The following is a 27,866-nucleotide window of genomic DNA, read 5'->3' on the forward strand; positions in this document are numbered from 1 at the left end:
TATGCTTGCCCTTTATCCTTTTTTGCTTTAGTTATTTTTTTCAGGTAGTGTCTTACATTTTTGTCCCAGCCAGCCTCAAACCAAGATCCTCCTACCCATGTCTCTCCTGCACTGGGGTTACAGTCCTATACCACTACACCCAGCCCTACTGTCTTGCTTCCTGTAAAAAAAACCCCATATATATATGTATATGTTCTAATAAATATATAATGAGTCCATCTTGGACAGATATAAAATAGCATTGTTTTTGCCATGAAAGACTAAGTAGTTGTGACTGAAGCACTGAAGGGTAGAACCCAAAGGCATAATGTCTCTGAACATTTAATACTGTTTATCAAAATGAATTCCAAGAAATGGAAACATGGATGTTATCGTTGGTTGTGGTGGTAGTTGTATTGATACTGTTTGTTTTTGTTTTAGTCTTTTATCTGTCTATTGGCGGGGAACAAATGGAGGCACAGAAATGGAGGGAAAGAGGGTGAACAAATTCAGTGATGATATTCAGTTGATACTGTGGAAAATTAACTATGCCACTTGAGTCACAGCGCCACTTCTGGCCATTTTCTATATATGTGGTGCTGGGGAATTGAACCCAGGGCCTCATGTATATGGGGCAAGCACTCTTGCCACCAGGCCATATCCCCAGCCCGCAGTCTTCTATTTTTAATCCACTCTTCTTTCAGAGTAATGGTGCCAGTTTCATCTTTTCTTTGCATTTTCTTGCCATTCCTCCCACTGCTTTTTAAAAAACCAAGTCACAATAAGAATGGGAACAGACAGTGGCTGTGATAATATACAGAACATTGTTTTCTCCACAGTTGCCCCACCTGAATACAGGAGAGAAACTTCTTTCTTTGATTCTATCAGAGAGAGCAAAGGTGTCTGGAAAATACCTCTTACAAATAGTGATGTTATAGCAATCATTTATTGAGCATTAAGTACCAGTTGCTGGCACTTGACAAGCAGATGCAGGAAGAATGTGAGTCAGTCTGGGCTACATAAAGAATTTACTATGTGAGTTCTAGCAAGACCCTGCCTTGAATGAATGAATGAATGGATGGATGGATGAATGAATGGTGCTACTCTTTCTTATAATCTCAATAAATTTCCAAAGAAAAAGGAAGAAGTAGGAGAAAACTGCTTTGAGCAATCCTCTGAAATGTGCTTGTTATGTCATAACAAATACTTTTCTGCTTCACATATGTACATTTGTCATGATTTTTTGAATGTATATTTACACATATAGTATGAGATGTCTTAGATATGGTACTGTAACTCAAGCATGAGTTTCACTGTTTTACATATACTTGAGACTTAATCTATAGTTAATTTTGTACAATTTTTAGTGCACTTGTGTTTTGACTGCTACCTGGCACATGAGATCAGGTGTGACATTTTCTATTTGTGATGACATGTTGGTCCTTAGAAAGTTTCTGATTTTGGAGCAGTTCATTGTAATTTTTTAAGTTGAGATGCTCAACTAGTAATAGAAGTGCAGCTTGCTGGGCTCGTGTCAATAATCCTAACAACTCAGGAGGCTGAGATCTGAGGAGCAGCCTTTGAAGCCAGCCTGGGAAAACAAATCTCTGAGATTCTTTTATCTCTAGTTAGCTGGCAAAAAGCCAGAAGTGGAGGTATGGTTTAAATGATAGAATGCCAGCTGTGAGTGGGAAAGGGTGAGATATTGAGTTCCAGCCTCAGTACACACACACACACACACACACACACACACACACACACACACACACACACACTGCATCCTTCTCAAGAATTATAAAGCTCATCAAATTCTTAAAGGTTTTTGTTTGTTTGGTTTGGTTTGGTTTTTGTTAGTCCTGGGACTTGGACTCAGGGCCTGAGGACTATCTCTGGCTTTTTTTTTTTGCTCAAGACTAGTACTCTATACCTCTTTAGCCACAGTGTCACTTCCAGCCTTTTCTGTTTATGTGGTGCTAGCTAAGGAATCAAACCCAGGGCTTCATGCATGCTAGGCAAGTACTCTACTGCTAAGCCACATTCCCAGCTCCAAATTCTTAAGTATTCTGATACCTAGTTAAGGCTAAGTGTACATGTGTGTGTATGGTGTGTGTGTGTGTGTGTGTGTGTGTGTGTGTGTGTGTGTGTGTGTGTGTGTGTGTGTGTCCTGGGTCTGGAACTCAGGATCTGGGCATTATCCCTGAGCTTCTTTTGCTCAAAGATAGTGCTGTACCACTTGAGCCACAGCTCCACTTCTGGCAATTTGGTAGTTTTTATTGGAGTAAGCACTTCATGGTTATTCCTGCCCTAACTAGCTTCAGGCTGTACCCTTAGATCTGAACCTATTGAATAGCAAGGATTATAGGCTTGAACCACTGGTGCCCAGCTACAAGTCTTTTTTTTTTTTTTTTTTTTTATGACCCTGATCTAGACTTCTTAGCCAAGCCAGCCCGATATTTGAATGAGTCATTTATGTTGTTAATCCTATTTAATTAATTTAATTTTCTAAGTGCAGTATTTCTGGACCTGTTCCATTCACTTATTTTATCATCAACAATTTCTCTTAGTACAAAAAAATATTACTACACAATCAGGAAGCAAGGCACTTGCAATCATGGCCAGATGGTGGGAATTGTAGAGAAAATAATGGTGACAGGAAATAAGGAAAAAGAATGAGTTTAAGGTTCTTAAATCTGATCTGGGGCTAAGGTTGTAATCCCGCTTCCAGTTCTCATCAAGTATTATGAGTAGAGGGAATGAGGGAGGAGGTAACAAACAGTACAAGAAATGTATCCAATGCCTAACGTATGAAACTGTAACCTCTCTGTACATCAGTTTGACAATAAATAAGAGAAAAAAAGGTATTATGAGTAGACCCCAGCAGCTCACTACAGTGATGCATCCCCTCTCTTGATCTCCTCAGTAGGGTTCTAACCAGGTCGAAGAATTTATTGAAAGACAAATTTCTTAGCTTTCTTGACTGTTTCAAGATTAGTATATTTCCCCTGTGTTCATTGGATGAAAGTTTTTGTGTAAGTGAAAATGTTAGGATGAGTATAATACAATGGGAACTCTTTTTTTTTAATTTATTTTTTATTTTTTTGCCAGTCCTGGGCCTTGGACTCAGGGCCTGAGCACTGTCCCTGGCTTCTTTTTTGCTCAAGGCTAGCACTCTGCCACTTGAGCCACAGCGCCACTTCTGGCCATTTTCTGTATATGTGGTGCTGGGGAATCGAACCCAGGGCCTCATGTATATGAGGCAGGCACTCTTGCCACTAGGCCATATCCCCAGCCCCAATGGGAACTCTTAACAGTCAAGAAGATTGCTTTCAAGTCTGTCTTGGAACTTTGGGCATGCAATTAATTGACTTCAGTCAAATGCCCTACAGAGTAAAGTAGATGGACTTTTAATGTGCATTTGAATGAGAAAAAAAGTGAGCTCAAAGTCAAAGCCCTAACATTTGACATAGTAATACTTTCAACCTTTCTTAGATGCAAAACTGCAAGATTGCAGATGATTCATTCTCATCTTAAAAGAAACATTTTGTTTATCATAATTTGAAAAGATTTATTCAATAGTTACCGCACACTGGTCATTGTCCTAGATTCTTAGTTTCATATATATTTAGACCAGATATTTATTTCCCAAGACTACATATGGTTATCCAAAGATTCTGGGACCTTTCACTTGAGGTAATTGAACTTTCATATCATTTAATAACTTGTGCTCATCATCTCTGCAGTCTAGAAGGCCATTGAGCACAGGATCATCATGGTTTTGGTAGCAGCAACAATAAAGGCCCTATCTAAAAAATAACTAAGGCAAAACAGAGCTGGGAGTGGCTCAAGTGGTGGACTACTTGCCTAGCAAGAGCAAAGCCTGAGACCAAATGCTAGTACTGCCCCATCTCAAAAATGAAAAAAAAAAAAATCTGTGTCTTGAGATTTAAGTTAACTTAGTCCGGGACTCACTTCCTTGCCACATTTCATGATTGTAGCAAATTCAGTTCCATGAAAAAAAAAACAAAAAAGTGATTATGGGGGCTAAGCAGTAAAAGTGAGAAATGCATGATAAAAAAGGTGAGAGTATATTTTCTTGAATATTTACATCTATTTTCTTTGTGTAATAAACATATAATTTTTTTCTTGTCACAGAAATCTTAACAAGTTAGAGTATCCATTTATGCCTTCAGACAAAATTTACCACATTGTTATTGTAAGTTCAAAGGTTCATATGCTATAATTTTTGTTACTGAGAAGTCTGTGTTCTACCTAAGGGGAGAAAGATACACAAATAATTATACTGTCATCTCATAAAAGCCAAGTTAATATGCTGTAGGAATACAGGTTAATGAAGAGCAGGGAATACACATAATTTTTGTTACATTCTAAAATTTTTCTTTTGTGGGCATAAATGTGCATGAAATTCTAATATAACTTTTGGTATGTGGTCTAGATATGAATGCAAACCTATCCACCTATGCTGGGTGTGTGAACTCCACAGCTATGAGACTCAGGAATTGTCAGATTCTTAGCATGATTCAGCAAGATAGAATGCCTCATTTAGGCCCATGAAAGGACCAAGTCCTTGTAAACTACCCTCTGCTCACTGTGCTTTGAGTATTAGACATCCCTGGACATTTATGGAAGGCAGAAACATTCCACAGTTAACCTATCCTCTTTGATCGTTACTCAGTCAGGTCAGGATTTAAAGTATCCTCTGTAGATCCTCATTTGCCCTATTTTTGCCTCTCTGTTTTCATAGGAAAGAATCACGGCAGTATTTTTCTTCTAATTTGTAGATATTTGAATAGCATTGCCCCTGCTAGTATTAAGCAAGGTCTTTTCATCTTATATTTAAGTCAGTGAGAAAAGTCCTCACTGACCTTGGAATGTTAAAGCTAATGTTGCTCCATTAAGAGGTGAGTGTCTGAAGCTAAGTTTATCCCACATGTTTAACTTGCACCTTTTGTCAAAAGATTGTCAGATACTTTGGGCATGAATTCCAAATCATGAATTTTAGGGCCTTGGTGATAATTAATGGCAGTTCATCTATCTCCATGGTTTATAAAATGTTAGCAACTCAGGTTTTGGCATTTCCAGGAAACAGCAAGACATAATTTTCTTGCCTGCTCTTTCATCTGGCTCCTAGTTTTACTGAAAGTCAAGAATAATAAAGGAAGCTGGTGCTAATATATTGAAACCGCATGAAATCCAGGAAATGAAACCCAGGAAATAGACTTGCTGTTTCAATAGAGCGGAACTTTGTCCCTGAAATCATATGTAAATTTGAGAATAGCACCATGCTGGGTGATTTCAAGTGGACTATTTTAACCTGGTAGAACTGCTTATGTCTGGAATCTCTTTTTCCACCAACCTGTTTTGAGGACATAACAAGGTACGCAAGTCCCAGCCATGTAAGAGATGCTTAAAAGATGTTGGGAGTTCTGTTTTTCTCTTCCCACATTCACGGTCATCATCCTCTCTTGAGTCAGTTGTCCAGGCTCTAAGCACTTGGCCATATTGTTTCTTTTCTTTTTTTTTTTTTTTTTTTAATGTTTCCCTCCTCACAGCATTTCATGTTGAGTCAGCTTCATACCTTTTCCCACTCTATTTGCAGCTTAGTGATGGATTTCTCCAGGTGTTGTTTCACAATCTCTTCTATTACCATGGTTTCAGTGATCATCTATCTCCATGCTGAAGATAAAACAGTCCACAATACAGAGCAGAACAAACCCCTCTTTGATGCTTTTATGTAACTAAAATTTCTCTCAACAAGTTTGTAGGGAGTAGAGGTCCTCACAAGAGAGTGATCCAAACAGTCTTGCATTGAGGCCAGCTAAAGATAGAGATAGAGAGAAGCACTAAGTTCCAGGATGATCAGTCAGTCCATAGCAGTTACTTAGAGAACTTACAGAATGAAGCAATGTATCCTGAAGACAGTCTGTTGTATCTAGGTATGTCCCAACCAGGGATGTCAGGGTTAGAGTTCATATGTTTAAGGAATTTGGGATAAAAGTTGCTTCCTTTGAGTATTTGGACTCAGAGTCAGTTCCCTAGTTCCCTTTGGGCAGCAAATTAAATACCTTCTTGGGATGCTGGCTTGGACTCAAGCTTGGAGGAAAACCATGCAGCTGACTGGCTCTCAGAGCAGTCAAGGTGTACGTGTGGGAACAATGGAACCTTACACATACACACCTGTATCCAACCCTGGCACATTTCTGCTTGAATATATCCCACTATCACCAACCTCAAAATGCACAAACATGAATCCTTGTTATCCCATCAGTTCTGTCCCTTGCCCTGTAATCCTTGGTTCAATGTATCCACTTTAGTGAGTGGTCACTGTGCTGACAAGCACAAAATCCCACTCACACCTCAGAAAGAGATCAGTTTACCATACACTCAAAGTTGGAAATAAATCTAGTCCTGGCCAAAAGGGGAAACTAGAGAGTCACTTAGTTAGAGAGTCACTTAGTACCCAGCCTTGGTGTCCACAGGACATCTTTTCTTTCCTATTCTCTTTATTCTCCTATTCACTTTATTTTCTTCCTTTATTTTTAGTCATATCAATCATATTGTTACTATAACCTAGGTGATAAAAGACTTTTAAGTCTAATCAGCTACAGTAGGTTGACTGGAATTGTTCCAATTCCCAAGAGAATAAACATGACTATTTCTTAGCTGAAGTAGGTGGGGCAAAGGGGCTGGATGATACTATAAATGGAAGAGTTTTCTCCTGTAACTCTTCCCTCAGTTTGTCCTTCATGTCTCATCTTCACTTAAAATCACGGAATGGCTCTCAAAGCTTTCAGCAGAATTCAATCCTTTCATCCATGGGCAGCTCACAGAACAGTCAACTTGCAAACTGTAGAAAACCATTGTATAATTTCTAGTATTGAATAAACTATCCATGATTTTTGTTTGGTTTTCAACCCTGAAGATTAAAAAAATTCAAGTCATGCCAGACACTGGTAGCTCATGGGCTCATGCCTATAATGCTAGCTACTCAGGGAGTGAGATCTGAGGACTGTGATTTGAGGCCACCCTGAGTAGAAAAGTCTCTGATAATCTTATCTCCAATTAGTTACCCAAGAAAGCTGAAGGTAGAGCTGTGGCTCAAGTGATAGATCACTGGCCTCGAGCACAAAAGCTCAGGACAGCAACCAGACCCTGAGTTTAAGCTCAAAGACTGGCACAAAGAAAGAAAGGAAAGTACCTTCAAGTCAGATCTCTTGGTTCTATCTTTCTTGAGACAGCCAAAGAACTATGTTAGTGTGTTCTGTCCAAGTTGTGATTATGTTCCCTGTGCCTGATAGAATTTGCAGGATTTCAAATGCTATTAAACCACTCCATGCTGAGACAAGTAGTATGATGATATGTCATCCATGGCCAGGAGAAAAATGAACAGTGTCTTTTGCTAGAACATCTTCATTTATTTTGGTGAGTTTATTTTTATGGGGTGTATTGAAATTTAGAGAACTAAATATATGAGGCTCCTTCCTATTTCCGTTTCTTGAGAAAAACTCACTGCCAGAAAATTGAAAATTTATAAAGCAGAGTTAAGCATGCAGTTTAAACTTTCCTGCACAGAATTAACAGCCTTCTGGATTACTGTGAGGATTTCTCTTTAATTTCCCTGACATTCTCAGCTTCTTACCCCATGTATGTTTGAGAAATTAATCAATTATCTAAGACTGTTTGTAAGGACCAAATTCAGCTTCTGGGCACATTGCCTTTAGTGTGGGTAGTTTTAAAAATTCTACAGCAGTGTCTAAATTTTAAGGGTTTGATTGCTTCTCAAGAGTTGACTCCATACACTAGTGCCCACAATTTTTGCTACTTCCCTCGGCCTAGGAGCTTATGCCACCTACTCCAAGGAATGGTCAGTCTGCTTAGAACCTGATATATACATGTCCTGTGGATGGCCAGTTTTGACATAAGAGTTGATAGTTTTGTTGATCTGAGTTTAGGAATGGATCTGTAGTCTAGTGGCTACAACAACAGCCTTGGTCATTCGTAAAGTACTCACTGTCATATTGAAAAACATTATTAGGCACCTGTGATTCATGCCTACAAGCCTACCTACTCAGGAGGATCATGATTTGAGGCCTCTCCAAAGGATCATGTTTGAGGCCAGCCTGAGAAGAAAAGTCTATGAGACTTCCATTTTTTTCTTTTGTTTATGTGGTACTGAGGAATTGAACCCAGGGCCTCATGCATGGTAGCCAGCACTTTGCCACTAAGCCACATTCCCAGCCCTTATGAGACTTTTATTCCCAAAATAATTAACAAAAAGATGAGATGAAAGCATGATTCAAGATTTAGAGTGAGTGCTAGCTGAGCAAGTGTGTAAGGTCCTGAGTTCAATCACAATACTGTCCATCTGTCCATCATCTATCTATCTATCTATCTATCTATCTATCTATCTATCTATCTATCTATCTACCTACCTACCTACCTACCTACCTACCTACCTACCTACCTACCTATCTATCTAATCTTTGAGGCTAAGAAGATTCTGCTGTCATTTCCCACCACCTTGCAAGTCAGCAGCTAAGGAAGACCGAGTTGTAGAAGACTGTGGAATCAGATATTCCTATCTAATATAGTAATATATTAGAATTAACTGAGATAAGTTAATGCAGCCTAATGGCCACCCTGTTATTTTATCTGGCATCAGAAAGTTGAACTCACATTTCTTCTAGTTTCTTGACCAGTTTATATTACCTGAAGTGACTAATGTAGGCATTCTTAAGCCTCAGTTTTCCCAAGGGCAGATGGGGTGATGAAGCATGCCGTTCACAGGAGTAGTTGTGTTTCTTTCTCATTCATACCTTCTCATTGATTGGTTCTTCTGTCTGTCTTGTTACAGAGGCCCCAGATCCTTGAATTACTTATTCCCTACATGTAGTTTTCCATGTCTTAGCTCTAAAACTGTGTCTCCCAGACAGCACAGAGGTACAGGTCTACCTTCACAGGAGAAATACCACCCACTCAAGCCATCAATTACTACAGTACCAGCTTCTTGCTAGTCTTACTTTGATACGTATCCTCCATAAGTTTTCCCCCACAGAACAACCAGAATAGTGCTAAGTAAGGCCATAAAGCTCCATTATTCAAAACCTTGTGAGCTGGTTACTGGCAGCTCACACCTTGTAGGTGTAGCTACTCAAGAAGCTGAGATCTGAGGACTGAGGTTTAAAGCCAGCCAGGGTAAATGTATCTGTGAGGCTTTTATCTAACTAACCAGCAAAATGCTGTAAGTGGAGATGTGGCTCAAGTGGTACACCTAAGGCTGGTTTACTGACTTTAAAGTGTAAAGGCCAAATGAGAGTAGGAGGCCCTGAGTTCAAGTTTCAGTACTGTCACCAGGAGAAACAAACTTGTCACAGGCTTCTGCCATACTTTAAATCAACTCATCTCCACATAGTCCACAGACTCTACCACTTTCCTGCACTCTTCTTCTCACCATCCTCACCTCCTCCCACTCTTCCTTTACCCTTATTTATTGAGACTTAGCTACTCTGGCTTCTGACTTTCATTTCTTTCTCCTCTAAGCCTTTCCTTATGTTAGACACTTGCCATTGCTTTTCTTTCTTCCCAGAAGACTTACTTCCATATTATCCCTGTAGCTGGTCAGTTATCCCAGGTGCCTGAATTAAAGTGTTACCAACTCAAGTAAGGCCTTGACATCATGTGAAATGGTTATTTTCTTCATAAAACATACAACCTCCTGTACTTACTCATTTGTTTGGTTGTATATTAATTCCATGTGTACCTCTTTGACTTTTGTCTAGCACAGAGTAAGCATTTAGAGATATCAGTTATGTGATAAATTGAGGGAAGTGTTAATTCTGTTTCCTTTTTTTAAATGTGTCATTGAGGAACATGCTCTCTTTCTTGCTTTTTAAATAGCAAAGTAAGCCTTGCTGAAATTTTAGAAGATGGGAACTAAATGGGATGTTCTTTGAAACATTGGGTTCTTTGTTTACTTTGCTTTGATAGTCAAGAAAAGATGTGGAGTGATATTGTACTCTTCTTTCATTTGAATTACTTGAGTCTTCCAGGTCTTCAGTCACCTGATTAAACAAGTGAGAGAGAAAAAAATCTCCTATTTCCCACGTTGCTGGAGTAATGTAGTATAAAATCTGAATCACTTCTGTGCACCACTCATCCTGTTGAAACACAAACCTGAAAACATCATGGAAGAAAAGCTGTTAAAAAGTGCTGTTGAGAGGGGCTAGGGATGTGGCTTAGAGGTAGAATGTTTGCCTAGCATGCATGAAGCCCTGGGTTCGATTCCTCAGCACCACATAAACAGAAAAATCTGGAAGTGGTGCTGTAGCTCAAGGTAGAGTGCTAGCCTTGAGCAAAAAGAAGCCAGGGACAGTGCTCAGGCCCTGAGTCTCAAGTCCCAGGACCCGCAAAAAAAAAAAAAAAAGCACCCAAAAAGTGCTGTTGGGTTTGTTTTTTACCTTGTCCCAGGAAGGGATGGCCAGATGGTCAAGTTATATGTTCAAGGCTTGTTTGCAGTTCAGAGAAAAGGAATTTTGTAACAACTAGTGAAGAAGGAAGAAAAACAAACCCATAAGTAACAAAATAAGATTTCAATGCATAGACCTCAATAAAATTGCTAGTACTTTTTATAGAGAAAGAAGTGTGAACATACTATTTTAGTAATTATATTTTATAGATAACACAGCTATAATAATATTTTAGTAATTAGTCCAAAATCCAAACAACTAATTATATTTTATAGATAACACACTTAAACTGTAATAATATTTTAGTAATTAGTCCAAAATCCAAGCAAGTACATTTAGCTATGTTTATGTTCTGGTAGTTCTTAGGGGAAGTTATTTTTCCCTACCACTAGCTCTTAGGGAATCTTTTCTCTACTTTACTAATTGGTGATTTTCTAGTTGGTTTAAAGGATAAAACTTAAAGTCCAGTTAGAAATTGAGAGCCATTTTCGAATAGAAATTGTGTGGATCCTAGTACATGTGTCCAGAAAAACCATGGTATAGGAGAACTTGCCACCTTGGAACTCAGGATTCACGGTGTATGTTCCTCAACTGCATCTAAAGCAGTGACTTCAGATGAGAGTAGAATAAAGGACCCAAGTGCTCAGGAGGCTCACACTTCCCTAAGTGCTGGTATAGGGTGGTAGTTGTCTCTCTGGTCTCAGAATGGGTAAAAGGTTGGTTAGAAGGATGTAGGGGAGGAAGAAAGTAGATGATGTAATTCTGATGGAAGAACGATGTCCGTGTGTATCACTTATTAGTAAGTTCCATATTTGTAAATAAATGATTACCTCTAATATGCATATGTTGAGAAGCCAAGTGATTTCTAAAATCAGAAAAGTAGTCATGGAATTTCTCAGCATGAATCCTACAGAAATACAGTGTTTGTTAATACATATTCATTAGCCAATTTGTTCATTAATTTGGTTATTAAAATTGGGTTGCTAACTCTACTTACATGTTTATAGTGAATAAACAACCAGATGGAAAATGTTGACTAGCTACTTACTTGAATTGTAGAGATTGAATCAGATGACTTGATGGATTGGAAGATCAATCTATTAAAGCACATTGAAACAAATTTGCCTATTTTTCTGATTTTGACTTTCATTAATAATATAGGTAGTTCATGTGGTCAGTCTCATACTTGTTTTGATATCTTCATGTTTTTAGTTTGCATTTAATTTTTACCACAGTATTCCATTTCCAAATGTCAAGATACTATAAGATTTGTTGGGAAAGCATTCTCTCTGACCCTTCCATCTCCTGCTTCAACTTTTGCAGTTACTTTCATTTCTGGTAGACATTTCTTTCAGTATTAACACCTATAACTTTAACTCAAAGACATATAGTTTCAATTGTTGATATTCTGAATTGACTTTCAGTTATATCTCTGTTAAATCCCCTCCTCCCCATCCCCATCAAACACATTGATATTCACCTATCATTCCTGCCCCCATATAATTGTATCTCAAGCTTCTGGCTTAGTCCTGTTCATCATTGTGACTATAAAAATAATGTTGACCATTGTGCAATGTGCTTAGTGTGTGGTGATTCCTTCCTTGTGGTACTATATGTGTTCTGTTTGCTGATATAATAAGCCTCTCCCTCCTACTCCACCCCACTTCCTGTCTTCCCAATTCTTTGGCGGATAGAAATGTGCCAACACTAGATGCTCACCAGTAGTGCAAATGCATTAGCAAAATGCCTCTTGCTAATCTTTTCCATACGTGTTTCAATGGTTTAGCCTATCTTTAAAATTTTTTTATTGTTATTATAAATGTGATGTACAGAGGGGTTACAGTTATATAAGTCAGGTAAAGAGTAAATTTCTTTTTGGACAATGACACCCTTCCCTTTCTATCTCCCAATTTTTCCCTCCCACCCCTATCCACAAGTTGTATAGTTCATTTTCAATATAATATCTAGTGAGTTCCACTTCTACATTTGTTCACGCTTTGTCCCTCCATTTCTATGTCCCCATACCTCCCCCCCCCCAATAAAAACAGATAAACACACAAGAAAAATGCAAAGAAAAATGTCAGCAAAGGTAAAACCTCTTGTTTCCATTTCTGGGAGTTCATTTCAACAAATGTTATTTTGTATGATCAGAGGTACGTAGGCAATGGGTCCTCTATGTACCTTCCTCACTTTTCTATAGTTATACCTAATAGGGAACCTTAGAAAAACCCACCTCAGATCTTTGTCCTATGCCCATTGCCCTGTTCACTCCTCTGATCTGATTCCTGCTCACTTCCAGGTAGATTCCCAGTTTCTGAAACCCTATGTCCTCTTTTCAGCCTTCTCTTTTTAAATTTTTTCTTATAGTAGTTTCTTCATAAAAAGCTCAATGGGAAGAAAAATAACCTGTAGGTTATTATAATCTTATAATACCTCAGACTTGATTTTTAATTTGTCACAGAATTCTTTAGACCATCAATTTTCATTTTTGTTCTCTGCCATTGTACTGGCCATCATGCCTACCCGCTTGGCTTCATTCACTCTTAGAGTTCTGTCACTAGACACACAAAAAATAAAAACCCATCTCTTCCCTGTGTGTAGAAAAGGGCAAGGGAGCACTGAAGACCCAGAAATGAACCCGAAGATTGATGGCTACTTAAATCTTTGATGAAGGAGATTTAAAAAAAATAGGATGGAAGAAAGACAGCCTCTTCAACAAATGGTGCTGGAAAAACTGGTTCAACACCTGTAACAAATTAAAACTAAATCCTTATATCTCACCCTGCACCCAAATCAATTCCAAATGGATCAAAGATCTCGAAGTAAAATCAGATATCCTGAAAACACTATAAGAAGGAATAGGAGAAACACTTGGGCTCCACGACACAGGACAAAACTTCTTTAATAAAGGCTCAGAAATGCAATAAATCAAAGAAAGGTTGGACAAATGGGACTGCATCAAACTGCAGAGCTTCTGCAGGGCAAAGGCCATAGCTTGCAAGATAAACAGAAACACAGATTGGGAGGAGATCTTTACCAGCCATACAACGGACAAAGGCCTCATATCTAAAATATATGCAGAACTAAAAGAATCAAATTCCTCCAAAATAAATCTCTAAAGAACGAACAGGCCTCTTAACAAGTGGGCTAAAGACCTAAAAAGAGAGCTCTCTGAAGAGGAAATGAGAATGGCCAAGAGACACATGAAGAAGTGCTCGGTATCACTGGCCATAAAAGGAAATGCAAATTGAAACCACGTTGAAATTCCACCTCACCCCAGTAAGAATGTCCATTATCAGAAAAACTAACAATAAATAACAAATGCTGGATGAGATGGGGCCAAAACGGAACCATACTACATTGGTGGGAATGCAAATTTGTTTAACTACTCTGGAAAGCGGTATGGAGGTTCCTCAGAAGGCTAAACATAGAGGTCCCCTACAACCAAACAGCCCCCCTTTGGGGCATCTACCCAAAAGATTACAAGCAAGGCCACACTAAAGCCACCAAAATCGAGAGACAAAGGATAAAAAGGCAAACAATTACAAAAGCAAGTCTTACAAAACCATTAGGTATAAACCAACTGTGTAACTCATGGGGGAGAGAGGGAAAAGGGGAGGAGGGCAGTGGGGGAAAAATGAGGGAGGAGGTAACAAGTTGAACAAGAAATGTACTCACTGCCTTACATATGAAAATGTAACCCCTCTGTACTTCACTTTGACAGTAAAGAAAAGGGTAAGGGAACTAGGGCTGAGGAAACTTCTCTAGACGAAGTGTATATGACTAATTGATTATTGTGCAGATTTTCAAACAATGGCTTTGCCTCCCTCAGTGTAGTACTAAGGTTTGAACTTAGGGCCTTGTACTATGGCTCAGCTTGGCTTGCTTGCTTATGGCTGGTGCTCTAGCACTTGAGCCACACCTTCAGCCAGCCTTTTCTAGTTAGAGATAGATTGTTCTAAACTTTGAACTATGATCCTCCAGATCTTAACAACCTGAGTGGCTAGGATCATAGGCATGAAACATTGGATCCAGCTCCTATGCTTGTATTTTACTGTCTGGGATAGTTGGGACCTCTTAGTCTTGAACTTTTCCAGACATACAAATTCTCTTTGTTCTCAGTAGATTTCCATTACAAGTAGATTTTGATTCTACTGTGTTTGGTCATTTACCACTGTTCCATCTTTTTTCCCTTGTCCAAATAGTCTAGTCTATTTTTTAAATTTCTGAAACCTTTATTACTTTACATTACGTAAGTAGATAGATGGAATAAGCCTGTTGGTTTGAACTAGATATCTTTCATAAATCATTTAAAAATCTTGAGACAAGACATAGGCCTGTTGATAAATGAAGTGCTCTCTGAAATTAAAACATTTTTAAGAAGTTCTGCATTTAATATCTTGGGAAGTTTTTTATATTTTCATTTTTGAGCAATTATCTGGGCAACAGATAATTAATTCTCCTTGTGCTTATTTGTTCTTTATGTAGGAAAAGAAGGGCGCTTGGTCCCCCTCACACAAAAAGCAAAATCAGAGCCTAATTGGAAGATTGACAGGCTCTCAAATAAGTAAATTTGCATCTTAGAAGTAGTATGGGTATATAAACATTGTAGACTCCTCTCATATGAATGTGTGGGATTATTCAACTACATTTCTAGGCAAGAACTGGTCCAAAGCAAAGCTACTATTAGTGTTGCTTAACCTTAAGTTTGTGGTTTTTTTCCTCTCTGGGTATAAAGTGTCTAGCATTTTGGTTAATTTAATTATCTGTTTTCCAGGAGCATTAGTACACATATCGTTTTGTCTTTTTACTTTGCCAATTCCATGAGAGCTCCATCTATATGAAAATAAAACAACCATGTTTTGTGTATTGCACATAGTTATTTTGAACATAGTGAAGCTTAATATATTTGCCAAATTAAAGTATATCCTTCAGTTTTCCTGGGTATCTTATAAATCAGAAAAACCTTTGAACTTTAGACAAACCAGACATAGCATCATAAAAACAGTTCTTGGGTTAACAATAGTGATGGCTCATGCCTGGTGAGGCGGAAACCATAAGGATCGTATAGCTCAAGTCCATCCCAGGGGAAAAAGTTAGTAATCTCAACCAGTAAGCTGGATGCTATGGCACTCAGCTGTGATCCTAGCTCCTAGGAGTCCATAGGTAGGAGGATCACAGTCTTAGGCTGGCCTTAGCCAAAATCTTGAGGGTCTACCTGAAAAATAAAGCCAAAATGGGCTGGGGGTATGGCTCAAGTGGTAGACTACCTACTGAGCAACCGGGAGGCCCTCACCTTCAACCCCTATATCCCTCCCCCTCAAAAACTATAGTCTCGTTTGATATTTTTTTGAGGAAAAAGATAAAGCCCTGCTTAATTTAGGCCACATATAATAAATACATAATTTGGAATAGTAAAACTTTCATTACTTTTAATAGATCAGAAAATCCTTTAGTAACTTGTATTATTATATTTAGGGTGTTGTATTTTTGAGAAAGTTCGAAAAAATGTCAAGGTTATGCTTTGAGATGTTTATAATATTTCCAGGAAACATTTTCCCTCATACAACTTAAGTTTTACTTTAGTTTACTTTGAACTTCTATGACTATTTGGTACCAGGAAGAAGATTCTTAAGCATTGGAAGTAGTTTGGTGTCAAGTAGATGTCACGTTGCAGAGTTACGATTTCAAAAATGTTTACAAAGTGTGCTAGAAGTATTTCACAGAGAATGGGAAGGAAATATTAGTGTGCAGTTCATTATGATGCATGAATTGTAGGCAAGAAGGTGACAGGATTCTTAGCTGTTAAAATGCCTAGAGCAAAGCATATAACCATCCTATTTATATGTGAACAAACCAAATGCTATCATTCGAAAGGTATTATAAATTATGTGCAGATACCTTGATGAATTGCTTTACCATCTGGGAGCCTTTCCTCAAGCAAATAGTATCAAAATAATTTTTTTTTGTGAGTAGATGAAACTTCTAGTAAGTTAGAACTCTATTCATCTTGTGGTGGTAAAGATAGTTTACCTGCCATGCCATCTCTTAGTTAATAAACCTATCAGCAGGAAGTATGCCAAATACCATTACAATGTCCAAAACACTGTTTTGTTTGCATCACATTGCAACTATATTCATATTTCTCCTCTCCTTTTTATAGATATAGTCTTCATATATAAATCTCATTTGAACTTTAAAACTTTATAGTGAAAATTTGTTCAACTTCCTTGATGACATGTGCTATTACAGATGATTTGGGTCTTTCTGAGCCTCTGGACTTGAAATTTATATATAACATGTTCTTTTAAAAAAATGACAGAAGGGGGCTGGGAATATGGCCTTATTGGCAAGAGTGCTTGCCTTATATACTTGAAGCCCTAGGTTCGATTCCTCAGCACCACATATATAGAAAACGACCAGAAGTGGTGTTGTGGTTCAAGTGGTAGATTGCTAGCCTTGAGCAAAAAGAAGCCAGGGACAGTACTCAAGCCCTGAGTCTAAAGCCCAGGACTGGCAAAACAATAAAAAATGACAGAAGGGGAACTGGGAATATGGCTTAGTGGTAGAGTACTTGCCTAGCATACATGAAGCCCTGAGTTCTATTCCTCAGCACCACATAAACAGAAAAAGCCGGAAGTGGCGCTGTGATTCACGTTGTAGAGTGCTAGCCTTGAGCAAAAAGAAGCCAGGGACAGTGCTCAGGCCCTGAATTCAAGCCCTAGGACTGGCCAAAAAAAAAAAAAAGAAGGGACCCCAATACCTTGTAAGAACATTTTTCACTCTTTTCACTGCCCATCTCTGAGTGAAAAGAATGATTTAAGTGCCAATGGGTATTGTTTTCGCCTATTTTTAATAGTTTAATAATATCTTGTGCTATAAGGGACATTCTTCTACTTTGCTTTACTGTTATAAACATTGAGCTCTCCATAAAATTCCAAATATTTTTTGCTTCAGTGCTATGAGTATGTTGTTAACCAAATAAAGAGTTCAGCAAATCTATGTCCTAGGAAGAAAATGGGCCTCATTCATAACTTTGAATCTATCTCACTACTGAATGTCCACCTAGGATATACTAGCACAACTGGGTTAGGATCACTAAATAGGTAAACTACATATATATGTATATATAGTATATAAACTAGGTATACATTATGTATTTATATAATGGGAAATATCTAAAAGTTGTGGGATCCTCTATCATTATTGAATTAAAATTCTGCTCTTCAGAAATGATATTGTTTTGTTTTAAGTAAGTTAAGTAATTGATTGAAGTATTGGTGTCGTATAGAAAATCCAGAATGACCCAGTTGTTGGCAGGGATTGTTGTTATTATTATGCCTACTATTATAGTTATTAAAATTACTTGTTATAATTTTATTCAAAGAGATATACTCTTTTTATTCTTCCTTAGAGAAACAGAAATGTTGAAGAAAAGCCCAATGCAAAAATGCAGTATTAGAACTAGGAATTTGTACTGGAAAAGCAAGCAGAATGAAAACAATAGAAATTATTTACTTTCACTCAGGATGTGACAATAGTAGGATCATGGTTCAAGGCTTGCTAGGTCAAAAGCTTGAGACCCCTTATAAAACATAAAACTAAAAGCCTGGTGGGGCTGGTTTAAGTGGTAGAGGGATTTTCCAGAAATTTCAAGGCCCTGACTTCAATCACCAGTACCAAAAAGAAAAAAAATAATAATTCAAGTTTGAAGATGAGAGAAAAAAAGACTTCAAATGAAGTAGAGCCTCTAAAAACACAAAAGCTTTTAAAAAGGACCAACATGTAGGTAAATGAATTCCTAAGACAGAGGTTAGTTGTGCTATATAGCATAAGATAATTATTTCAGGTGATGGGAAATTATGCCAGTTAAAAATTCAAATCTTTCCAAGTTGAAAAGAGCACTGGACATAGTATAGATGTCTAATTACCTTTAAAACACTGATTTCTTTTGAAAATTGGCATTACTGTTTGGAGCATAATAATAACATTGCCATGGGAATTCTATAATGCACTACTTGTATTGTGATGAACGGCACTAAGTGGACATACATGGCAAGGTCATGACCTTTTCCAAGAAATGGTAATGAGTTGAAACATGAACTGAGAATTGACAGATGCAAAGTATTGAGGAAATCCTCAACAAATGATGATAGAACAAATATTTGTGATTTCAGCATACAGGATAGAATCAGTATTCATCCATACAGTATAAGACTCACTTTCTGTGTGTGTGTGTGTGTGTGTGTGTGTGCGTGTGTGTGTGCACTAGTACTAGGACTTGAACTCGGGTACTCATGGTATAGCTCAGCTTTTTTGTCTAGAACTGGTGCTCTACCACTTGAGTAACATCTTCAGCTTGGTATTTTGCTGGTTGGTTAGAGATGGATCTCAAATTTTTCTGCCTGATCTGGCTTCATATTACAGTTCTCTAGATTTCAGTCTCCTAAGTAGCTAGGATTATAGGCATGAGCCACTGGTCTAGTATCACAATTGCTAGATTATAGCCCTTATTGTTTTTATAATTTATGTTAAAATATTTGTAATCTATAATCATATGAGAATCACATTCAGCAACTCATCCCATAGACAACCACTGTCTGAGAGAAGTGTTGGGGGAAAGAGCAATGCTTTATTCATTGGTAAAGAATGGATTATCACAAATCAGCCTCTCAACCCAGGAGGTTTCAGGAGTTTAGACATCGGTTTTGTGCTGCTTCTGGGGCTTGAACTCAGAGCCTGGGTGCTGTCCTTGAGCTTTTTTACCCAAGGCTAGTGCTCTGCCACTTTGAGCCATAGCTACACTTCCAGGTTTTTTTGTTTTTTGTTTGTTTGTTTGGTTGGTTGGTTTTTGGTTTTTTTTTTTGTTGTTGTTGTTTTGTTTTGTTTTGGCCTGTCCTGGGGTTTGGACTCAGGGCTGGAGCACTGTCCTTGGCTTCTTTTTGCTCAAGGCTATCACTCTACCTCTTGAGCCACAGCACCACTTCCGGCTTTTTCTGTTTGTGTGGTGCTGAGGAATCAAACCCAGGCCTTCGTGCATGCTAGGCAAGCACTCTACCGCTAAGCCACATTCCCAGCCTGTGGAGTTATAGACATTGGAATAATGAAGAAGACTAGACTTTTTAAAGGGAGTAATTCATGTCTATTTGGGGAAGAAGTAAAGATCTTTTGGGAACTCACGTACTATCTTTTGTAAGGTGAGAAGTACTGTAGCAAAAAGAAAATGGTGAGGTGGTAGGATGGGGAGGAAATTAAGAGTGCATGGGAGAGCTTAGATGATGTTTGAAGGAAATCTTAAAAGAATTGAGAGAATTGGCTACTAGTTTGTGCAGTGGTAGAACATTCTTCATGGCGAGTGAATGTAGAGGCCCTAAGGAGAAATGCCTGATGTGTTGATTAGTAGAAGACCAAGATCAGTTAGGCCAGTGATGAGTGAACAAATGGGAGATGAGGTCAGCCAAGGTAAAGGAGTTGAGTATACAAACTGAAACATACAAGACTGGCTAGAGTGTGTTTAAGGGAGCATGAGGAAATCAGTTTTGCAAACTTAAAATTTCAGTTGCCTGTATGTAATTATCTAAATTAGCAAGGATAAGAGACAAGATAATGAAGTTAAGGGAAGCTGTCTAGACAGAATATGAAGAAATGAACAGTGGTATTTAATGTACTTAAAAACATGAGGTAGGTCACAGTGGTATACACAGTGAAGTTTGTGGTACAAGGAAGGTTTGGGCAAAAGCACAATACTCCATTCTCTCTCTTTTTTTTTTTTTGGCTAGTCCTGGCCCTTGATCTCAGTCAGGGCCTGAGCACTGTCTTGGCTTCTTTAAAAATGTTCAAGACAGCTTCCCTTACTCACTACCTGACTTATGAAATGGTAACCCCTCTGTACATTACCTTTATAATAACAGTAAAAAAAGAAACCAGGGGAACAAAAACAAAAGTTCTGAGAGTGTGGCTCAAATGATAGAACACCTACCTAGCACATATAAAGTTCTGATATCAATCTCTGCTACTACAGAGAGAGAGGGAAGGAGAGAGGGAGGGAGAGACAAGGGGGGGAGGAGGAGGAGTCAGTATAGAAGTAAGTCCAGTGTGAAAAAGTAAGTCCAGTGAAAAAGTCCAGTGTGTCCTGGAGTGCAGTGGATGAGATGAATACAGCCAAGAAGTAAAAGCTTAGAAAGTGCTATGTCATGCAAGTCAACTGAGAAGAAAGCTTGCTGCAAGGAGGAGTTGCTGCTAAGTCACTGACTGAAGGAGTAAGAGGACTAAGAATTGACTGTCTCATTTAGCAGTGTGGGCAGTGGGAATCTTTTTTTTTTAATTTTATTTTTTATTTTTTATTTATTTATTTATTTTTGGCCAGTCCTGGGCCTTGGACTCAGGGCCTGAGCACTGTCCCTGGCTTCCTTTTGCTCAAGGCTAGCACTCTGCCACTTGAGCCACAGTGCCACTTCTGGCCATTTTCTATATATGTGGTGCTGGGGAATCGAACCCAGGGCCTCATGTATACGAGGCAAGCACTCTTGCCACTAGGCCATATCCCCAGCCCGGCAGTGGGAATCTTGATTTGTAATTGTGCAGCAAAATCACTGGGGATGTAGGTTACCTTAAACACAGGAGACCCAGATTTAATTCTCAGCACTAGGAGTGGGGGTGGAAACACGAACTAGAGAGGATAAGAAGAACCAGAAATAAATACAATCAGGTCAAAGACCTGATTATTTTTTTTAATGAGAAATGATATCAAGGTAGGCACATGCATGTGTGTGCATATTTGTGTATGTGTAAATGTTTTATTAGTAAGTGGAATGTTCCACACCAAGAGAACAAGTGATTTAGAGGAAGGATGTGCTGGAGTGATACCTTGAGTAGGTAGAGTGTCTGAGTTTCTTGTCATAAACCAAGAACATTCTTCATGGAGAGAGGATGTAGAGGAGAAATGCCTGAACTGTTGATTTATCAAGAACAAAAAGGCCATATGATAATATATAAAAATAAAAAGATCTAAATTTTGTTAATCAAATGATGGGAGCATGTTGACAGTTTGTGAGGAAGACAAAAGTTTGACAAAAGACTTCTTTGAGCAGTGGCTGTAGCTCAAGTGGACAAGGGAATAGGACAGCAGAGAAGCTGTAGATGCAGGCAGAAAGGAGAGGCACATTGTGAATGGAACCTTGAACTGTGAGAAAATGGTCAGGTTCACATAAATGGAACGGAAATATAAAATACTTTATTCTCCGCCCCAAAAGACAATATCTGGAATTACATAGAAAGATTGGTAAGAATAAACCAGAGGTGAATGAATTTTGTAGCCTAGTACTTGACAAATGAAGCATTAGTCCTAAAGATTGTTTGTAAGAAAGAATACCAGTAAGCAGTGTGGCACAAATAGTAATCAGCCTTGAGTGAAAAAAGCAAAGGGAGAACATAAGGCCCTGAGAGCCAACCCAGTATAAGCTAAAAATAAATAAGTAAAAGTATTTTGATTTAAATAAAATATGAACTATTCTGTAAATAGCCATTATATCAGTAGCATTGACCTAGTCTAGTTAGTAGTTTCTTTTTAAAATTTTTTATTTTATTTTATTATAAGGGTGATGTCAGAAGGGTAGTTAGTAGTTTCTCTCCTAGTCTTCTCTGATGACCTCTCTATTAATATATATCTTGGTTCTTTTAACTAATTAATTTGAATTCTGGTGTCCACTGTATTACTTTAATTGCCTTTAAATTTTTTTATTGTTATTATAAAGGTGGTATATAGAGGGGTTACAGGTAATGAGTGCTTTTCTTTTTGGACAATGTCACCCCACCCTTTGCTCTGTATTTATTGCCTTAATTTTTTTAAAATTATCTTGAAATAGTTGTACAAAGAGGTTTCAATTCAACATGTCAATTTATGAGTAAGTGGATCTTGGTGTCACTCCCCATAATTCGTTCCCAATCCCACCTATGCCCTCATTTTTACGTATGTGCTTTGAATATTATAACTGTGTTTACCAACCCTCTCTTCACTTGTTTACTTCCTTCCTACCCTCCTAACAACACGTGTTTCAGTTACTTTTTCAAAGGAGTTACACTACTGGAATCCTCCCCTGCATATACCACACATTAGTCAAGTTTTTTGTATATGTGTGTGTATTGTGTTTATTCTGTGTCTTCTAAGTAGGGTTGATCTTGGTTTGCAATTCTTGCATTCATGTGGTAGTAGAAAGCTTCACAGCAGCAGGGCAGTGAAAATGCTGCATAGCTTGTCTAAGTAGATCTAGGACATGACATCAGAATGGAGCTACTTCCCCTGTCAACTAAGCTACATAGGTCTTTTCCCTCTCACTTCTTTTTTTTTTTTTTTTTTTTTTTTTGGCCAGTCCTGGGCCTTGGACTCAGGGCCTGAGCACTGTCCCTGGCTTCTTCCCGCTCAAGGCTAGCACTCTGCCATTTGAGCCACAGCGCCGCTTCTGGCCGTTTTTCTGTATATGTGGTGCTGGGGAATCGAACCTAGGGCCTCGTGTATCCGAGGCAGGCACTCTTGCCAGTAGGCTATATCCCCAGCCCCTCCCTCTCACTTCTTAATTTTCTGCCTTCTCTACAGAAAGAAGTTGAATTGAATTGTGAATACTGATAATGGGAGGGTAGAAAGCACAGACATCAAATAGGAAGTAAGATTATTTACTTAGATGAAAGGTGGATTGATTGGGAATAGGTTTACCTCACAGACACATAATTTTCTCCTTCTCAGTATGCAGTGTGCTTTGTTGTCTTTTCAGAATGTCAAGGAGATCTTTTCACATGTTTACAGGGAAGTGGTAACACAATATAGTACAGTAATAATAGTACAAATACTACATAATACTACATAATACATATATACATAATATGTAATACATAGTAATACATAATAATACTAATAATAGTATAGTAGATTTTTGTCTAAAATGGTTTTCCATGAAGATACTTGCTTCATACCACACATACACACAAAAGTAAATCTTACATTCCATTCTGTTGCAGATTCATGTTTATTCTAAGTCATTCACCTCAAAAAATGAGTCAAATGGAATCTTTTTTTTCCAAATTTTTATTATCAAACTGATGTACAGAGAGGTTACAGTTTCATACATTAGGCATTGCATACATTACTTGTACTCTTTGTTACCTTGTCCCTCATACCCCGCTCTCCCCACCCCTTTCCCTTTCCCCCCATGAGGTGTTCCATTCACTTAAACTCAAATGGAATCTTAATTATACTAATTCTTGGGCTTTTATGCTATCTAAAATAAGGTTGTAACCCTAGGGTGAGATTACCAACACTTATGATTATCCTTATAGCCATGATCAGTAGATGTGAAAGCTACCAAGCATGCTGTAAAGTTGGTCTTTAGCTTTTAGATACCCAAGGACAGTGTTCTAGTTTGTGAACCCTAAGAACTTTGCACTCAGAGTACTCTGAATATTCAAGTAGATTGCCTAGCTGTCACTTAAGGTGTTTTTGTTTTGCCGTATCAGCTGCTTTTTTCAATCTTTTCAATAATTCAGAAATGGCAAACAGATTAGTGAGAAAAAAATTGAGAAAAAGAGGATAAGAGAGAAGAGAAAATGATTGAAGGAGACTGTAATGGTCAGGGTGCTTCAGAGAAATAAACAAATAGGAGATAGTTCTGAAATGACTCACAAAATTATGGAGACTTGAAAATGTCCATTGTCTGCTGTGTCCCAGTTAGAGATGCAGAAAAACAGCTGATCGAATTCAGTGTGAGGCTGAAAACCTGGAAACCTGGTAAGACAATAATGTAAAATCTAATCCAAGGATAGAAGAGAGTGAAATAAGATTAAATGTCCCATCTCAACCAGTGCAAAAAAGAATAAAGTCCTCAAGGGACTAGATGCTGCCTTGGCCACACTGGAATATTTCACCAACTTCACCCTGTCACTCAACAGGTAAACCCAGATGTGCTGTTGATTCTGGATCCCCATTGGCCTACTCAGATTGATACATAACAATGAGAGGAACCTTCACAAAACTGCCTTGCTTCCCAGCCTCACTTTCACTTTTTACCTTAGTTCTAAATACATTTTCTTAACATGCTTTCTCTTCTGAATAAAGGTCCAAACTCCTAAACTCTTCACTCATTCTTTCTTCATGGAGGAGCTTTCTGATGACCCAGATGAGATTATATTCTCAAAGCTTCTCTGCAGTCCTTCTCACATTTTCATGTTAGAGTTATTTGTACAAGTTTGACTATATTCTGCCTGTATTCTGCCCTGGACTAGGATCTCTCAAAGGACAGGGAACTTATTTGGTCCGACTATAGCATAGTGGATTAACCATAGCAATGTGTGATATGTGTAATAAAGGCCTGGTATAAGTAAGGAAGTACATTTTCCTTCTCAAGCTCATCTGAGAAGAAGTGATTATGTATGTATTTCCTTGTCTTGTATGCTGATTGATGTACTTGATAATATTTTTGCATACTCCAGTGAGAAGAACAAACTGCCTTGTTTGCCACTTTGCTTCTTTAAATTATATTCCTCCCCCAACACCAGGGCTGCTGAACAGGGAGGCAAGAGATGCTAAGTTTGTTTCTTAAACACACGAACTTAAATTCATATCAAAGCCAGGTTGTTGCAGTATGTGCTATTGATAGATGTTTTTAATATATAATAGTACAGCCAAAGCTGACCCAGATGCCTGGTGCAGTGTAGTAGTTTTGTGTTCCCAGGGAACATTTATGGAGATTGAGATTAACTTTATTAATTTATCTTGACATAAAGAAGGAAAATAATGAACTTTTATTGTTACTACCATTTAGTTTAGAATGCCAGTGTATGTGATACTGGGACACATGAATCTAATTAATCTAGCGGCTAAGGCTTTCATATTCAGAATTAAGGTTTTAACAGTTGCTGAAAGAAAATCATTTTGACTCTCTCCTTCCCCTTCCTTAGCAGCCAGTGAACAGGAAACTTAGATGGGTTTCTCTTCCTCTTGATATCTGAAAGTCAGGAGAAAATGCAGTAGATTATTTTGTTACCTGGCTTGTGTTCAGTGATTTATTTTTTATTATGTACTGGCCCACTTGACTCGTATCCATAATATCACAGAACTTTTCCATTCTTTTTAAAAAATAGTCCTTCAAAGTAGAGAGTATGATCTTCTGAAAATTTGTACTAAAGACTACCTCATTTAGCTAACTAGTATTCTAAGACCTGGTAGAACAGTGAGTCAGCCTGTAAATATCCAACGAACTTTAGAATCTCTGTGTTGTTTTGTCTCCATTTGAACTCAAGGCATCCTTGGGAAAGGTAGGTGATATCTTAGTTTAGAATAAACTATACATGTCATATCCTATAACAAATGTATGTATTATTACCCATCTCCATTAATAAATTTAGGTGTCAATATAGATACATTTTTGCAGAAGTTTCTAAATAAGAGATTATGACTGCATTTTACAGGTATTAAAGCTTATTAAATTTTTCTTGTAATCAGTGAGGGATGCATTTAAACAGATTTTTTTTTAATTTGTGATTTAGATCACTTTGTAAATTTAGTTCTAATCTTTAAAGATGAGCTTCTAAACTTAAAAACTTTAAAACCACATCTCATTACACTGGTTTACTTATCTCAACTTTCAAGCAATTCTTTCTGCAATCAACTTTTTTGTTGTTGTTGTTGCCAGTCCTGGGCCTTGGACTCAGTGCCTGAGCACTGTAGGGGGCTTCTTTTTGCTCAAGGCTAGCACGCTGCCACTTGAGCCACAGCGCCTCTTCTGGCCATTTTCTATATATGTGGTGCTGGGGAATCGAACCCAGGGCTTCATGTATATGAGGCGAACACTTTACCACTAGGCCATATTCCGAGCCCCTGCGACCAACTTATTTAAAAACTTAAAAAGAAGAACCCCCAGAAAAGATAGTCTTTTTTTTCTTTCTTGTTACATCTAGGGGCAGAGAAATACCCCCAAATGAAATTCCTTGATGGAGAGGACCTTAGAAGGACAGAATATGCTACTAAAATGTCAAATTCTAGCAAAACTTTATAGTAGGAGCAGTCCTTTAAGATGTCATGTTCACTATATTAAAAGAATCCTCACAACTGAAATGTACAGAAATGGAAAATTTGCACTTAGGGATATTTTCAGATTTTCTTTCATTTCTTGAAATGTGTGCCATAGGCAACAAATCTTGTTGCCAAGAACTCCCTGTCATTGCATAGCTTAAAAAAAAAAGTAAGTTGAATTAACTATCACTTGGCCTTCACAATGAATTTTGTTTGAAACTGATACTTCAGTTCCTTTCATGCAAAATACCATAAACTATTTGACTAAAACCATTCCCTTTACAGGAATGATCTACTTTTTCTGTACTGTGCCTGTTTAAACCTTTTTTTTCTCCATTGGCTTAATGTATAATGCTCTTGCAGATGACTTGGACCTGTCAAAATTAACTTTATTTAAGCCAATCCATTAACTGTGTACTGATAACTGATGCTGTGTTTTATTTTTTAAAAATAGATTTTATTCCAGGTGAACTTTTTTATATATAATGTTCATCTAAAATAAAAACTACATAATGAAAAAAAACACATTCTTCAGTTTATGCTTGTAAAATTCACTTGGCTCCTTGGTGCTGTTTATCTTAGTTGTCTAGATCATGCTGACAGAGCTGATTTAAATTTATTTGTTTTTCAACTCATAATGCAAGTTCTTTTGAATATTCTCAGTGGTATAGCCTTATCCTTTGATGATTAGATTCTTAGGAATAGGCAGGAATAAAAGACCTTTCCAAGATATTCTTTGTCTTTTAATTTAAGTAGATAAGCTTCCTTGATTTATTTTTTTATGGACAAGGTACAGTGAATCAGAGATTTGTTAGGATAGAATCACTCACTGAGTTCTTTATGTCACATACATGCTTGAGTTTAAATTTTTATTCACAATAGCTGTGATTAATGCTGGGCTTGTGAAATGTGGCATTACCTTCTTATTTTTAAGTAAGCAATGGCCTCAGTTGTCACTTTGATGAACCAGCTTGGTTTTCATATTTATAACCTTAAACTTTTGTGCTTTTCTTCCATTTAATACTCAAAACCCCTACTTTATCACTGGCTGTTTTTAAGTTCCCTGTGAAAAATGATAATAAATATCAAGTCAATATGAGGGCTTGTAGCTAGGTGATGGCTCATGTCACTAATAGCTACTTAGGAAGGTGAGATCTAGAGGATTGTGGTTTGAAGCCACCTTAGGTAGAGAAGTCTTAGAGACTCCATCTCCAAAATAACCAGCAAAAGGTAGTACTGGATAACGTATGAAACTGTAACCTCTCTGTACATCACTTTGGCAATAAGAAAAATAAAAGGAAAAAAAAAAAGTAGTTCTGGAGGTATGACTCAAGTGATAGTAT

At 37.8% G+C, this 27,866-nt stretch overlaps 1 protein-coding gene and 1 long non-coding RNA gene across 3 annotated transcripts in view; both read left to right on the forward strand.

The window, feature by feature from the left end:
- Slc2a13 (solute carrier family 2 member 13) overlaps window positions 1-27,866 on the forward strand; it is a 336,909-nt gene that overhangs the window by 161,208 nt on the left and 147,835 nt on the right. The gene's annotated exons all lie outside the window — the stretch shown is intronic.
- LOC125366053 lies at window positions 25,870-26,542 on the forward strand. Its single transcript, XR_007213777.1, has 2 exons — window positions 25,870-26,126; window positions 26,360-26,542. It is a non-coding gene; the product is annotated as an uncharacterized LOC125366053 (long non-coding RNA).

This window comes from Perognathus longimembris, chromosome 1, assembly GCF_023159225.1.
Source record: "Perognathus longimembris pacificus isolate PPM17 chromosome 1, ASM2315922v1, whole genome shotgun sequence".
Lineage (NCBI taxonomy): Eukaryota > Metazoa > Chordata > Mammalia > Rodentia > Heteromyidae > Perognathus > Perognathus longimembris.